This window comes from Sarcophilus harrisii, chromosome 1 (genome assembly GCF_902635505.1).
Source record: "Sarcophilus harrisii chromosome 1, mSarHar1.11, whole genome shotgun sequence".
In the NCBI taxonomy this organism is placed as follows: Eukaryota; Metazoa; Chordata; class Mammalia; order Dasyuromorphia; family Dasyuridae; genus Sarcophilus; species Sarcophilus harrisii.
Genome location: NC_045426.1, coordinates 619,484,401 through 619,499,013, shown reverse-complemented (window position 1 = coordinate 619,499,013; position 14,613 = coordinate 619,484,401). Strand labels below are relative to the sequence as shown.

Here is a 14,613-nt window from a genome sequence, read left to right as displayed (position 1 = left end):
TGTTTTGTATTTATTCCACATATTTATATATGTACAAATTGCCTCCCTCAATAGAATGTAAGCTTCTTAAGAGTAGGGATTGTCTTTGTACATTTGTACCGCTTTCCCTTCAGAGGCAATACCTGGCACAGAGCAGGGGCTTAAAGACTTGTTTGATAGTCTGGGATTGGGTTTATACTTCAAGTCTTTGGCTTGGTAGAGCAAGGGTAGGGTTTGCTTTTCATTGATCTTTGACTACTCAGGGCTGCAAGAAAAATAATAATGAAACACAGAGGAGGACTCTGGTGGAGGCTTCAGTTAGAGGAGATGTCTATAAATCCAGTTATTCTGCACAGATCTGTAACACTTCCAGTTCTACAACAAACCTATGAATTGATACGAGTATTATTCTCCCTGTATTGCAGATAAGAAAACTGTCTCAGAATACTTAAATAATTTACCTAGGGTTCTGTGGGTACTAAGTGTTACACCCTGGACTCCAACACAGCTGTCTTCCCTCTGTTGTGCCAAAGTTCCCTTTTGATGTCTTGACCTAGTTTCCCCATTGTCCTATTTAGTTAATCTGCCTCAGGTTATAACCTTTCCCTCTTAATGTTTGATGAGATAAAGGTCTACCTCAGTTGCTCTGCCCCAAAGGCTATAATCATTCCCTCTTAAATGGTTGATGAGATAAAGGTTTTATATCTTTAGGTTATAGACATTCCTTCTTAATGTTTGACAGGATAAAGGTTTATCCATTTTAGATGTCATTAGAATATCACTAACCTCCCTCCATTGTGTCATCCTAGGGACCTCCCCCTCCATTAGGTTATCCCCATCCAGGTACCTCCCCCATTATGCCATTGTTCTTGTTATCCTATAAAAAGCTTAACCCTCTGATACTTAATGGCTGGACCCTTTGAGATGATAGTCTTGTCCATCCCTGGGACCAAGATCCATTTAATAAACTATTGAATTGATCTCTAATCTCTGTCTTGCTCAGTTTCTCTGGCATTATACCTCAAGATCACTCATTAAAATTAAAATTTAAAATTTAATTTTAGAATGTGATTTACACATGTGTGTGTGTGTATATATATATATATATACACATACAAGTATATTACCTGTATGAATACATATAAACACATATACATGTGTACCCTATGTCTGCATGTTTGGATGTATATATGTGAACATATATGTATATATAACTATGTATGTGTGTATGTATATATGTGTGTATATATATGCATATATATGTACATATATAACAAATATATGAATGAGACCAGGTAAAGTTTTCTCCAAAAGTCTATGAGATGGAGTAGGTCAGACCTTAGGCCTAAATCATGAGATCCCTATTCCCAGAGATCTACAGGACCACATATGATCTCAATACCAGAGGTCTCTGAGGCAAGAAAGGTCAAAAAGTAGGTCTAAGCTTCAGGAAGTAATGTGACCCACAGGAAGCAGAGAACATTGGTGACCATTGATCACCAATGGTTACTTTCTTTTTAGCCCATCCAATGAAGACTTGGGTCTTTGCTATTTAACCAGCTTTACTATATCCATCTTGCCAAGTCAAGCACATATTGGGAGCTGAGATGCCTCCTGGAGAGGGAGGGCCTCTCCCTGAAGGGACTAATTAAATGCTTTCTCTTTGTATCTGAAGACATCTCTGATTAGTTAATTTGGAGAAAGGGGTCTAGCTCCCATCCCACATATATACACATGCATATATCAACATATACACATTTATCTTTAACCCATTAACAATTGACAAGTCCAAAGTATGCTAAAAAGCTTCCTTTCTACTTTCCATTGAGATCAGCAGGACACAGAAGCTGGCAGCTTCATTTATTACAATGCATTAAATCCCAGCTATTTGTCATCAGAATAAACTTTTTTTCAATCCAACTCCTAAAGTGCATGGCACTAGAAACAAAGATGTTCTAAGACTCCAAAATTTAGAGGATGCTACCAGCACTTGCATGAGTTCAGCAGAGTAGGGAGAACTGAAGTTAGTGCCAAGTTATAAAAAATAGTTAAAATAGGAAGTTTATTAAAAGTCAAATTCATGAGAACAAATATCTATTAGAGAAAGAGTTCTTAATTTATTTGGATCACGGATCCCTTTGCCCATCTTCTGAAAGAATAGACTCCTCAGAAAAAAAATATTTTGACATACTTAAATAAAAATATATAGGATTAAAAAGTAAAACAATTATATTGAAATATTTATCCAAACACATTTTAAAAATTTCATGGACTCCAAGTTAAAAACCCTTGGAAGAAATAATTATATTCCCTACACCCAAATATCTTTACCAAGGTAAGCTCTCTGACCTATCCCTTCTCATTCCTCATACCAACCAACAACTATACTAATCTCTTCAGAAGTGACTTTGCCATGTTCCAGTGTCTCTGCCAAAAGGGCAGATGTTCTGAGGTCTCTGACTTCCTCATGTGGTTCAGTGTCCCAGGACTTCTCCCCAGGTTCTTCTCTATTGAATTAGTAAGCACTTGATAAATGCTTGTTGATTAATTGATTTAAATTTTTTATTTTAAGGTTACCTTTTTGTCCTGCTTGCCCATGGTTCCTAAATCATTAGTTATCACTCTATTTGAAAGAATATAAAAATTCTGGGTCTTGCTTGGATCAAATGAAGCATTTTCCATTCTATCAAGTATAACCATAACAACCTCCTCCACAACACTTATGAGAAGAAAAGACATCTCTCCTCTTCCCATCATGCAAAGTTGTAAAAAACAGTAGTTTGGAAAGTTTGTTCTTGAGAATAGGGGATGTGTCTGTAGAGGAGAGTGACATATAAAAGAGTATGTGTCAACTGTCCAGAATAATAGTAATGGGGATTGCAGAGCTGAGAGTGTTTTACTAGTGAAGATCTTTTTGAGATTTAGAAAAATGGTACACATGTAATTATAGATTGTCAATAGTCAATAAACATGTATTAAGCACTTACTATATGCCAGACACTATGCTGAGGTATACTAGCTGAAAAAAAAATCCTTTAGAAGTCAGTTTGCTAGGCTAGAATGACAAGGAAAGATAATGCGGAATGTTGGAGGGGATGTGGGAAAACAGGGACACTATACATTGTTGGTGGAACTGTGAATACATCCAACCATTCTGGAGAGCAATTTGGAACTATGCTCAAAAAGTTATCAAACTGTGCATACCCTTTGATCCAGCAGTGTTACTACTGGGCTTATATCCCAAAGAGATCTTAAAGAAAGGAAAGGGACCTGTATGTGCAACGAATGTTTGTGGCAGCCTTCTTTGTAGTGGCCAGAAACTGGAAACTGAATGGATGCCCATCAGTTGGAGAATGGCTGAATAAATTGTGGTATATGAATATTATGGAATATTATTGTTCTGTAAGAAATGACCAACAGGATGATTTCAGAAAAGCCTAGAGAGACTTACACAAACTGATGCTGAGTGAAACGAGCAGGGCCAGGAGATCATTATATACTTTAACAACAATACTATATGATGATCAATTCTGATGGACCTGGCCATCTTTAGCAATCAAATGAACCAAATCAGTTCCAATGGAGCAGTAATGAACTGAACCAACTACGCCCAGCGAAAGAATTCTGAGAGATGACTAAAAACCATTACATTGAATTCCCAATCCCTATATTTATGCCCACCTGCATTTTTGATTTCCTTCACAAGCTAATGGTACAATATTTCAGAGTCCGATTCTTTCTGTACAGCAAAATAACGGTTTGGTCATGTATACTTATTGTGTATCTAAGTTATATTTTAATATATTTAACATCTACTGGCATCCTGCCATCTGGGTTAGGGGGTGGGAGAAGGAGGAGAAAAATTGGAACAAGAGGTTTGGCAATTGTCAATGCTGTAAAGTTACCCATACATATAACCTATAAATAAAAGGTTATTAAATAAATAAATAAAACATTTTAAAAAAAACCATCAATTTAGTTATGAAAAAAAAAAAAAAAAAGAAAATGACTTACTTCCAAAAAAAAGATTATTGGTCCTATTTGATAAATGGGGATACTAAGGTATGGAAAGGGCTGCTAGAAATAAAAAGAGCCTCAACTCTGATTGTCTTTAAAAAAAAAAAAAAGAAATCAGTCTGCTAGAGATAAGTCTTTCTGAACCTAATTAGATTGATCCAACTCATATATGTTTACAGGCTATTCTCCAATTTGGCAAAAATTGCTAGAACTTATGTTCTATTGGCATAAACTCTGAGACTACCCTGAAGGCATTTTGGAGGAGGATTTTAAGAGAGGAATAATAATATTAATAATAGCTTATTATTTATATGAAGTTTTATGGTTTACAAAGTGCTTTATATCTCTGTATCACTGGTTCCTCACTGCAGTCCTAAATACAATAAGTACAAGTATTGTTTTGTTTTGTTTTTTAGTTTTATATAACAAGAAACTGAGGCCAAAGAGGCAAAATGTTTTCCCATAAATATTGGATGTCCCAAAAGTCTTGGGAAAGACGGTGTGGCCTAGATACTATAGAGAACTAGCCTCACAGTCCAGACCCCCTGATTCAAGTTCCATCTCTTACATATACTGGCTATGTGATACTGGGCAGGTCACTTTTCAGTGCTACTATTGTTCAATCTGATTCTTCATGATCCCATTTGGTGTTCTCTTGGCAAAGATGCTCAAGTGGTTACCCATTTCTTTTTCTGACTCATTTTATAGGTAAATAAAATGATGCAAACAAGTGACTTGCTCAGGATCACACTGGTAGTGTCTTAGGCTGGATTTGAGCTCAGAAAGATGAGTCCTCCTGATTCCAGATCCAGCACTCTATCCACCGCACCATCTAATTGCACCAAGGTTTTCTTATTATTCTCATTTTACAGGGTTAAGTTACTTGCCCAAGGTCACACTACTAGTATCTGAAGAAAGATTTAATAAGCTACTGAGAAGGAGTTTATTCATCAGGAGTTTCCTTATTTTAAATTATAGCTTTGGTCCCATTCTTTGTTGTTTTTCTCCAGAAAGAGAGAAATTTACTAGGAACTACCAAACATATGGAAATTCTAACTCAATAATGCAAATATAAATCTTTCAAAAATTACTGCCATGTACTGCAAATAGAATGCATAATAATTTTTTTTAAATAAGATACACAATCACTCCTAGAAATAGAATATTAAATCATTTGTATTTGAAAGTTAGAGGTTGGGAGGTAGAATGAATGCATGAATTAATCAATTTTTAAAAAGCATTATTAGGAATAGACAATGGCAGGGATGATGCAATGAACTTGGTTCTGGGCCAGATAAGGTGAGTTAATGTGCCAGGCTCAGTGGTGAGAAAGAGGCTGAAATTCTTCATTATTGACCTGGATATGGCATGTGTTATATTTATTTGTTCAACAAATATTTGTATATGGTATTTACAAAGTTCTATGCTAGATATCTGTATGATTCACTTTTTCTCCCTATTTCTGTCTCTCTGTCTTTCTCTCTGTCTCACTGTCTCTACCTCTCTTTTTCTTGATGTCTCTGTCTGTCTTTCTCCCTTTCCATCTCTATCTCTGTCTCTTTCTCATTACTTCTCTCTTTTTATTTTTTCTCTCTCATTTTATTCTCTTTCCTTTCTTTAATTCTCTTTCCTTTATCTTTCATTTTCTATCCTTTCCTTTCCTTCCAGATATTTTTGTTGTTATCTCTATGTATATAATAAGCTGAGGACTATGTATACTAGGTGTATGTATGTGAGTGTGTATGTGTATGTGAGTGAGTGTGTGTGTGTTTGTGTGAATATGTGTGTATTGATGTCAGTATAGCATATGGGAGAGAGGCTGTTTAATTCTCAATGTGAATGGAGAACAAGAGAAGAAACAACTGTAAACTGCTACACTATCACCTCAGATGGTGTGATTATGTGTGATCTTCCTATAATTAATCTTGAAAATTAAGTTGTTCATATCACATGTGGGTGTTATTTTGTGTTTTGGTTTGCACCATGGTCTCCATTTCTTCCCTTTACTCTCTATCCAAATATGTATATGCATTTAATGGGTACGTGTGCTTGTTTATGTTTATTTGTGAATCTACATAATATATATATATGTGTGTGTGTGTGTGTCTATATGTATATCTATGGCTATATATGTGTATATATACATATACATATATCAAAAAAGAGATACATATACATATGCATGAGTACATGCATTGTTTCCTCATCTGCACCCCGAATAGAATATAAGTTCCTTGAGCAAGGACTTTTTTCATTTTATCTTTGTAGTGGAGGGCCCTAGCAAAGTGCCTAGGATATATTCAATAAATTATTGGATTAGAGCAGAGTTTGGACATCTAGAGAAGTACAGTGTCTTACCTAGGATCATATGCTACCTACCAGCAGATCTGGGATTCAAATTGTAGGTGCTCCACTTCTCCATATGAGGAGATAAAAAGAAGCTCAGATTCTAGATCAGATGAGAAAAGTCGAGTTGGTCTATGTGGGTGGACAATATTCAGGTTCAAGGAGAACTCAAAACTACTATTCATTATGTCACATTAAGGTTTACAAAGCATTTTACAAATATTTCCTCATCTTCACAAGCTATTCACCTAAGAAGTAGATATATTATGCTCCCCATTTTATGGATGATGAAATGAAAGTGGCCAGAACTAAGAGATTTTCCCAGGATCATACATGTAATAAATGTCTGAGGATGGATTTGAACTTAAGTTTTCCTGAATCTAGTCCCACTGTGACACACACACACACACACACACACATATATATATATATATATATGTATATATATATATATATATATATATATATATATATACTATATACATATACATATATCCAGAAGAGGTCCAAGACATGACTATGTTGTATATATTTTTGTCTTTTTAGATCAAGGGGGGGAACATCCCACCCACAAGCCATATAAGATCCATGAAATCATTTGCTAAGGCAAACACAGGCAAGGGAAAGCTAAGTACAACAATCTTTCACTGCTTGAATTGTAGGTTGATAATTTTGTATGGCTCACAAATGATATTATAAATATCCAAATGAGCCTTGGTGGAAAAAGGTTCTCCACACATGTTCTAGATAGTATTAAGTGTTTATTTTTAAACTTCTATTGTAGTGAATTTCAGAAAATAGAATGATGCTGATAAGACAAAACCCTGTCAGTTTCTGTCCAATATAGATATTAATCACACAAATAATTCCTAATGATATATTAAGAACAGAATATAATTATATTTAATATAACTTTCTTTACAATAACTGCATATATCTTTCATATTCAGTGTAGAGATAATTCTGAGTGATAGCTTGAGAATAAACATCTTTAGGTACTTTGTACTCTACATTCATTCACTTCTGTCCTTATATAGTATGAGAGTGCTATATCATCTTATTATGCACACTTGCAATTTATGTTTTTTTTTTTTAATATAGCCTTTTATGAATAAAGTTGCAATTCGATAACTTGGGATACAATTTTGTTATTGAAGTATATGTTTTAAACACAATTCCCACTTCTGTATGGGTAAACATGTATCTTTCTTATTGAATGTTGCTAATATAAGTGTGGAAGATAGGTGTAGAAAAAGCAGAGATCTACATGGATTGGTACTATGTCCTTAACTGTTATTTTTATGGTTAAGTAGACTTTTCTTTCTTCGGGTACCAGGCAACCCGGTGGTACAGATGATAAAGTACTAATCCTGAATCAGGGTAACTCATTTTCCTTAGTTCAAATCTAGCCTTAGATACTTAATAAACTCTATATGCCTCAATCTCTTTTTTTTTATTAAAGACCTTTTTATTTTCAAAACATATGCAGAGATAATTTTAACATTCACTTTTGTAAAACTTGTGTTCCAAATTTTTTTCCTTCCCTTCTTCCCATCCCCTTCCCTAGACAGCAAGTTATCCAATATGTTAAATATGTGTAATTTTTCTATACATATTTCCACAATTATCATGCTACACAAGAAAAATCAAATCAAAAAGGAAAAAATGTGAAAGAAAACAAATGCAAGCAAACAATAATAAAAATGTGAAAATACTATGTAGTGATCCACATCCAGTCCCCACAGTCCTCTCTTTAGGTACAGATGGCTCTCTTTATCACAAGACCATTGGACCTGTATGCCTTAGATTCTTATCTGTAAAATGAGATGGAAAAGGAAATGGCATACCACCCCAGCATCTTTGCCAAGAAAAGCCCAAATGGGGTAATAAAGAGTTGGACACAATTGAAAAACAACTGAACAACAACACCAAAATTTTTTTTCTTTGATACATATTTTATGATCCACAAATATCTTGATGTGTTCCATTTACACTCCTGAATTAACAAACCAACCTGAATTAGGCCTGGCCCATAACGTGAAGGGACAGAATTTGAAGTCTAAGCATCTTATTTCAATCCCAATTTAATAAAAACTCTAATAACCTCATAAATAAAATAAAAGTATTCAGAGCTCTTCTAGTCTAAAGTCTCTTATAGTTCTAAATCCTATTAAGTCAGCCTTACTTTGATATATTCTTTTTATATCCATTAGAGGGAACACTAACTAACCACCAAGATCCTAAGCCAAAGCCTAGACAAGGATCAGTGTACTGCTCTTTCAAACACAAAAGCAATACCAGAAGTGTGCTGTTGATCTCCCTTAGTGTTGTCCAGGCTCCCTGAGTTTCAGGGAATGAGGTAAATCAGAAGGGTGTAATCATTACCTCCAACTGATGTTCTAATAATTCAGTGTGGGACAGATTGTAGCAACGTATGCAATTTCAAACAGGGAAAAATTAGTTTCCCAAGAAAGTAGGGCCCAAATATTATAGGAATTTCTAATTTATCACTAGCATCAGGCTAGACACAATGGATATAACCTAGCTTTTGCTTGGAAATCACCAATGATCAGAATCCACTCTGGACTACTGGAGGTAGTCCATTGCACTTTGGGACATCTCCCATTGTTTTGCTTGACTGTACATAATTGTACTGGATTTTGTTTTTCTTACTTCTTCAATAAATGGGAGGTGTTGGAGGTAAGGAGAGAGTTTAGAACTAAAATTTAAATAGAATAGACTTTTGAAAATACAATTTTGAAAAAAGAAAAAAGAAAGAAAGCTCACCACAGATTCATAATGATCGCTATTTACAAACTATGTGAACTTGTACAAGTCATTTATTTCTTGGAACTTCAGTTTCCACATCTATAAAATGAGAGGCTCTAAATGTGATTTGATGTTTTATAAAATGAGAGGATGGCTGGAGAGCTCTTCATGCTCTAACAATCTCTGTTTGATGATCTAAGAGACAATGAAATCTGGTGGAAAGAGTTGAATGTAACTATCACCAAGCCATATCTCTAAAACTCTATTTCTTTGCTGTATTTGGAATCCATGGACCTGTGTTTACATCCTCTTAGTACCTTATGTTTTTGTTGTTCAATCATTTCAGTCATGTTCAATCCCATGATCCCATTTGAGGTTTTCTTAGCAAAGATACTGGAATGGTTTCCTACTCCAGATCATTTTACAGATGAGAAAATTGAGGTAAATAGGGCTAAGTGACTTGCCCAGGGTCACACAGCTACTAAGTGTCTGAGACCAGATCTAAAAGCAAGAAGATGAATCTTCCTGACTCTAGGGCCAGCATTATATCAACTGTGCCACATAGTTTCCCATTCCTTTATGAGATCTTGAGTAGGTCACTTTTGGGATTGACTATAACGTGTGAGAGTTGTACTATGAACATAAAGGATTTAGAAAAGAATTTGGAGTTTGAGCTTTTATTTTTTTTCCAAGGGAGGTTGCTGCTAGAATTAGAATGATGATAGTAGTGTTTTACATATTTTTGTAGTTTTCCTTCATTTCATCTTCCTCATCCTCATCCTTCTTGTTAGCTTCTTAATGAGAGGAAATGTGATAATGGTAGAAAGGCTTAGAGTGAAGGCCTAATGAAAGTACCTGGAGTCAGCAAAACCCTGTGGTCAAATCCTGTCTCTAAGAGTGATTTGCTTTATGACTATAGGCAAGTCCCATCTTCCTAGCCCTCAGTTTCATTATCTGTAAGCTGAGGACAACTAATAGGGTTGTTATGAAGTTCAAATTAGATAATGTATAGATAGTACTCTGTATACCTTAAGTTAATTTATGTTTTCAAATACTTTCACATAATAGAACTAAAAAAATACTTTGTCTATTTTAAGGATAAAATTTATTTTGTAGGATTAAATATAAAGCTCTCTACTTGTCCAAAAGATCTACTTAAATATAAGATATTATAGATATGGCTAAATAGATTGCACTTCACCTGGCAATAAATGATCTTGAGACTTTAGGACCATAGGTCTCTTTCTCAATATATATCAACAGTCTGACATTGTAGCCAAGAGTCTAGAAATATCGTCCTACTATATTTGACCCTGATTAAGCATTTACTTTTAGGGATCACATTTTAGCAAAGTTAGAGAACACTGAAGATTTTTATGAAATTTTTATGAAATTTTCAATGAAATTTCTATGAAAAGTAGATCACCCAGCAGTCTTGCTACTAAATCTGTGTCCCAAAGAGATCATAAAAAAGGGAAAGGATCCAAATATACAAAAATATTTATAGTAGCCTTTTTTGTAGGGTCAAGGAACTGGAAATTGAGTGGATGCTCATCAGTGGGGGAATAGCTGAATAAGTTATTATATATGAATGTAATGGAATATTATTGTCCTATAAGAAATGATGAGCAGGATGATTTCAGAAAATCCTGAAAAAGACTTATATGAACTGATGCAGTGAGCAGAACCAAGAGGATATTGTGCATGGTAATAACACTATTATGGGATAATTAACTGTGATGGATTTGGCTCTTCTCAGCAATATGGTGATTCAAGGAAATTCCAATAGACTTGGGATGGAAAATGCCATCTACATCCAGAGACAACTAAGGAGACTGAATGTAGATCAAAGCTTAGTATTTTCTCCCTTGTTTGTTTATTTGTCCTTTTCTTTTTTGTGTTTTTTCCTTGTTTTTTGTTTTGGTTTTTTTGCACAGTATGAGGAATATGGAAATATGTTTAGAAGAATTGCATATATTTAATCCTTATCACACTGCTTGCTATCTTGGGGAAGGGGAGGTAAAAGAGGGAGGGAGAAAAATTTGGAACACAAAGTCTTTTTTAAATTTGCTATTTTTATGATAGTTTGGCTTTTTAAATGTGCAATTTTTCTAAACATATTTTCATGTTTATCATGCTGCACAAAAAAAAAATCAGATCAAAGGGGGAAAATGAGAAAGGAAAAAAATAAGTAAGCAAACAACAACAACAACAACAACAACAACAAAAGGTGAAAATGCTATATTGTGATCCACAGTCAGTCCCCATAATCCTCTCTATGGATGCAAATGACTCTCTCCATAACAATTCAATGATCCATCACAAGATTGAACTGGAATGACTCATCTTATTGTTGAAAAGAGCCAAGTCCATCACAGTTGATCATTACCTAATCTTGCTGTTGTGTAAAATGTTCACTTGTTTCTGCTCACTTCATTCAGTATCAGTTCATGTAAGTCTCTCCAGGCCTCTCTGAAATCAGCCTGCTGATGATTTCTTAATATCCCCAGATCCAGGAGATTCATTGCTAGATCAAAAGGTATGCACAGTTAGATGTTCCTTTGGGCATAATGAAACACAAAGTCTTACAAAAATGAATGTTGAAAACTATCTTTGTACGTGTTTGGAAAAATAAAATACTATTTTAAAAAAGAATGAAAGAAAAAAGAAAAATGGATCACCAGGAATGCAGATAGACTTGAGATTATGTCAGAACAGAATTTAATAAGGAATTAGAGATGATAATCCCAAATTGGCTGAGCCCCGGTCCAAAGAGGGCCTCATAGAATTACCCCAGAGACAGGTGATCTTGACAAGCAGAGTTCAAAATACTCTAAAGTCCCAGTGAAGACTCCTGAACCTGATTTATAAACATGGGTCACTTGAATGAGTCTTCCTATACCTCTCAGATAAATTTGTTTGGGCCATTGAACAAAATAATTCACTTACTAGTAAACATGGAGAAGAGGGTTGCTTTCCCTGCTTCCACTCCCACCCCACCTTCTCATACACATAATGCCACACCCCACATCCACTCATCCCAAGCCTTCCCACCACACACCTCATCTAAAATATCCTTAGACTGTGATTTCAAAAGAAGCAAGCTAAGTAGAATTATACCTGCTAGAGCTGGGTAGGATCTTGGGGATTATACCCCTTCATTTGCCAAGTGAAAAATGAGAGGTTAAGTTTTTTTTTTTGTTTTTTTTTTTAATTTAATAGTCTTTTATTTACAGGATATATACATGGGTAACTTTACAGCATTAACAATTGCCAAACCTCTTGTTCCAATTTTTCACCTCTTACCCCCCCACCACCCCCTCCCCTAGATGGCAGGATGACCAGTAGATGTTAAATATATTAAAATATAACTTAGATACACAATAAGTATACATGACCAAAACATTATTTTGCTGTACAAAAAGAATCAGACTCTGAATTATTGTACAATTAGCTTGTGAAGGAAATCAAAAATGCATGTGTGCATAAATATAGGGATTAGGAAGTCAATGTAATGGTTTTAGTCATCTCCCAGAGTTCTTTTTCTGGGCACAGCTAGTTCAGTTCATTACTGCTCCATTAGAAATGATTTGGTTGATCTCGTTGCTGAGGATGGCCTGATCCATCAGAACTGGTCATCATCTAGTATTGTTGTTGAAGTATATAATGATCTCCTGGTCCTGCTCATTTCACTCATCATCAGTTCATGTAAGTCTCTCCAGGCCTTTCTGAAATCATCCTGTTGGTCATTTCTTACAGAACAGTAATATTCCATAATTTTCACATACCACAATATATTCAGCCATTCTCCAACTGATGGACATCCATTCAGTTTCAGTTTCTACCACTACAAAAGGGCTGCCACAAACATTGGTACACGTACAGGTCCCTTTCCTTCTTTATAATCTCTTTGGGATATAATCCCAGTAGTAACACTGCTGGATCAAAGGGTATGCACAGTTTGATAACTTTTTGAGCATAGTTCCAAACTACTCTCCAAAATGGTTGGATTAGTTCACAACTCCACCAACAATGCATCAATGTCCCAGTTTTCCCACATCCCTCCAACAATCATCATATATTTTTCCTGTCATCTTAGCCAATCTGACAGGTGTGTAGTGGTATCTTAGAGTTGTCTTAATTTGCATTTCTCTGATTAATAATGACTTGGAGCATCTTTTCATATGACTAGAAATAGTTTCAATTTCTTCATCTGAGAATTGTCTGTTCATATCCTTTGACCATTTTTCAATTGGAGAATGGCTTGATTTTTTATAAATTAGAGTTAATTCTCTATATATTTTGGAAATGAGGCCTTTATCAGAACCTTTGACTGTAAAAATATTTTCCCAGTTTATTGCTTCCCTTCTAATCTTGTCTGCATTAGTTTTGTTTGTACAAAAACTTTTCAGTTTGGTATAATCGAAATTTTCTATTTTGTGATCAGTAATGATCTCTAGTTCTGCTTTGGTCATAAAGACCTTCCCCTTCCACAGGTCTGAGAGGTAAACTATCCTGTGTTCCTCTAATTTATTAATAATTTCATTCTTTATGCCTAGGTCATGAACCCATTTTGACCTTATCTTGGTGTACGGCGTTAAGTATGGATCAATGCTTAGTTTCTGCCATATTAGTTTCCAATTTTCCCAGCAATTTTTATCAAACAGTAAGTTCTTATCCCAAAAGCTGGGGTCTTTGGATTTGTCAAAGACTAGGTTGCTATATTTGTTGACTGTTTTGTCCCTTGAAGAGAGGTTAAGTTAATGAAGTGCCATTAGAGAAATGAGGTCTTCTGGGCCCTGTCTTTTTTTTTTTTTTTTATCAGGGGTCACCTTCTACTGTGTTCTAGAGCATGCACTTCTGTGTTTGCTTCAGCAGCACATATAATAAATCTGAAATGATACAAACATAGCATAGTCCTAGCATAAGGATGACTAGCAAATTCATGAAGCATTTCATATTTTAAAAAAATTCTTAAATAGCATATTTATCTCACAATAGTCCCATGGGTAACACAAATAAGATAATCAGTGAGTTCTAAATTAAATTAGTAAAAAAGTTGAGGTGTTTCTTTTGTGGGGAAAGCAAAATCTATTATTTTTCTAAATGGAAAAAAATCACTTTACCTCCCTCTGACTTGTTTATATGTCAGGACAAGATAGAAGGCAGAGCTAGATTGAATGAAATATACATGTTATTACACTGATAAGGTTTGTTTGAAAATTATTAAAAGTCACCCCTCCTGAGAAAAAAAAAGAGGAAATAGTCCATCTAGGAGGTTGTTGTGATAAGACCAGGATACTAATACATCATTGTTGGAAGTGGGAGTTAGCACAATAATTCTGGAAACAATTTGGAATTATGCTAATAAAGTGTTTAAACTATTCATTTTCTTTTATTCTGAGTCCATTGCTAGATTTATACCTATCCAAAAAGTCACTGGTAAAAAGAAAGGCTCCATATACACCAAAATATTGATGGAAAAGAACTGGAAACAGTGTG

At 34.8% G+C, this 14,613-nt stretch overlaps 1 non-coding gene across 1 annotated transcript; it reads left to right on the top strand.

The window, feature by feature from the left end:
- Positions 1 to 13,973: 13,973 nt before the first annotated feature.
- On the top strand, positions 13,974 to 14,076 carry LOC111719137. The gene has a single exon (XR_002769412.1). It is a non-coding gene; the product is annotated as a U6 spliceosomal RNA (small nuclear RNA).
- The last annotated feature ends 537 nt before the right edge of the window (positions 14,077 to 14,613 follow it).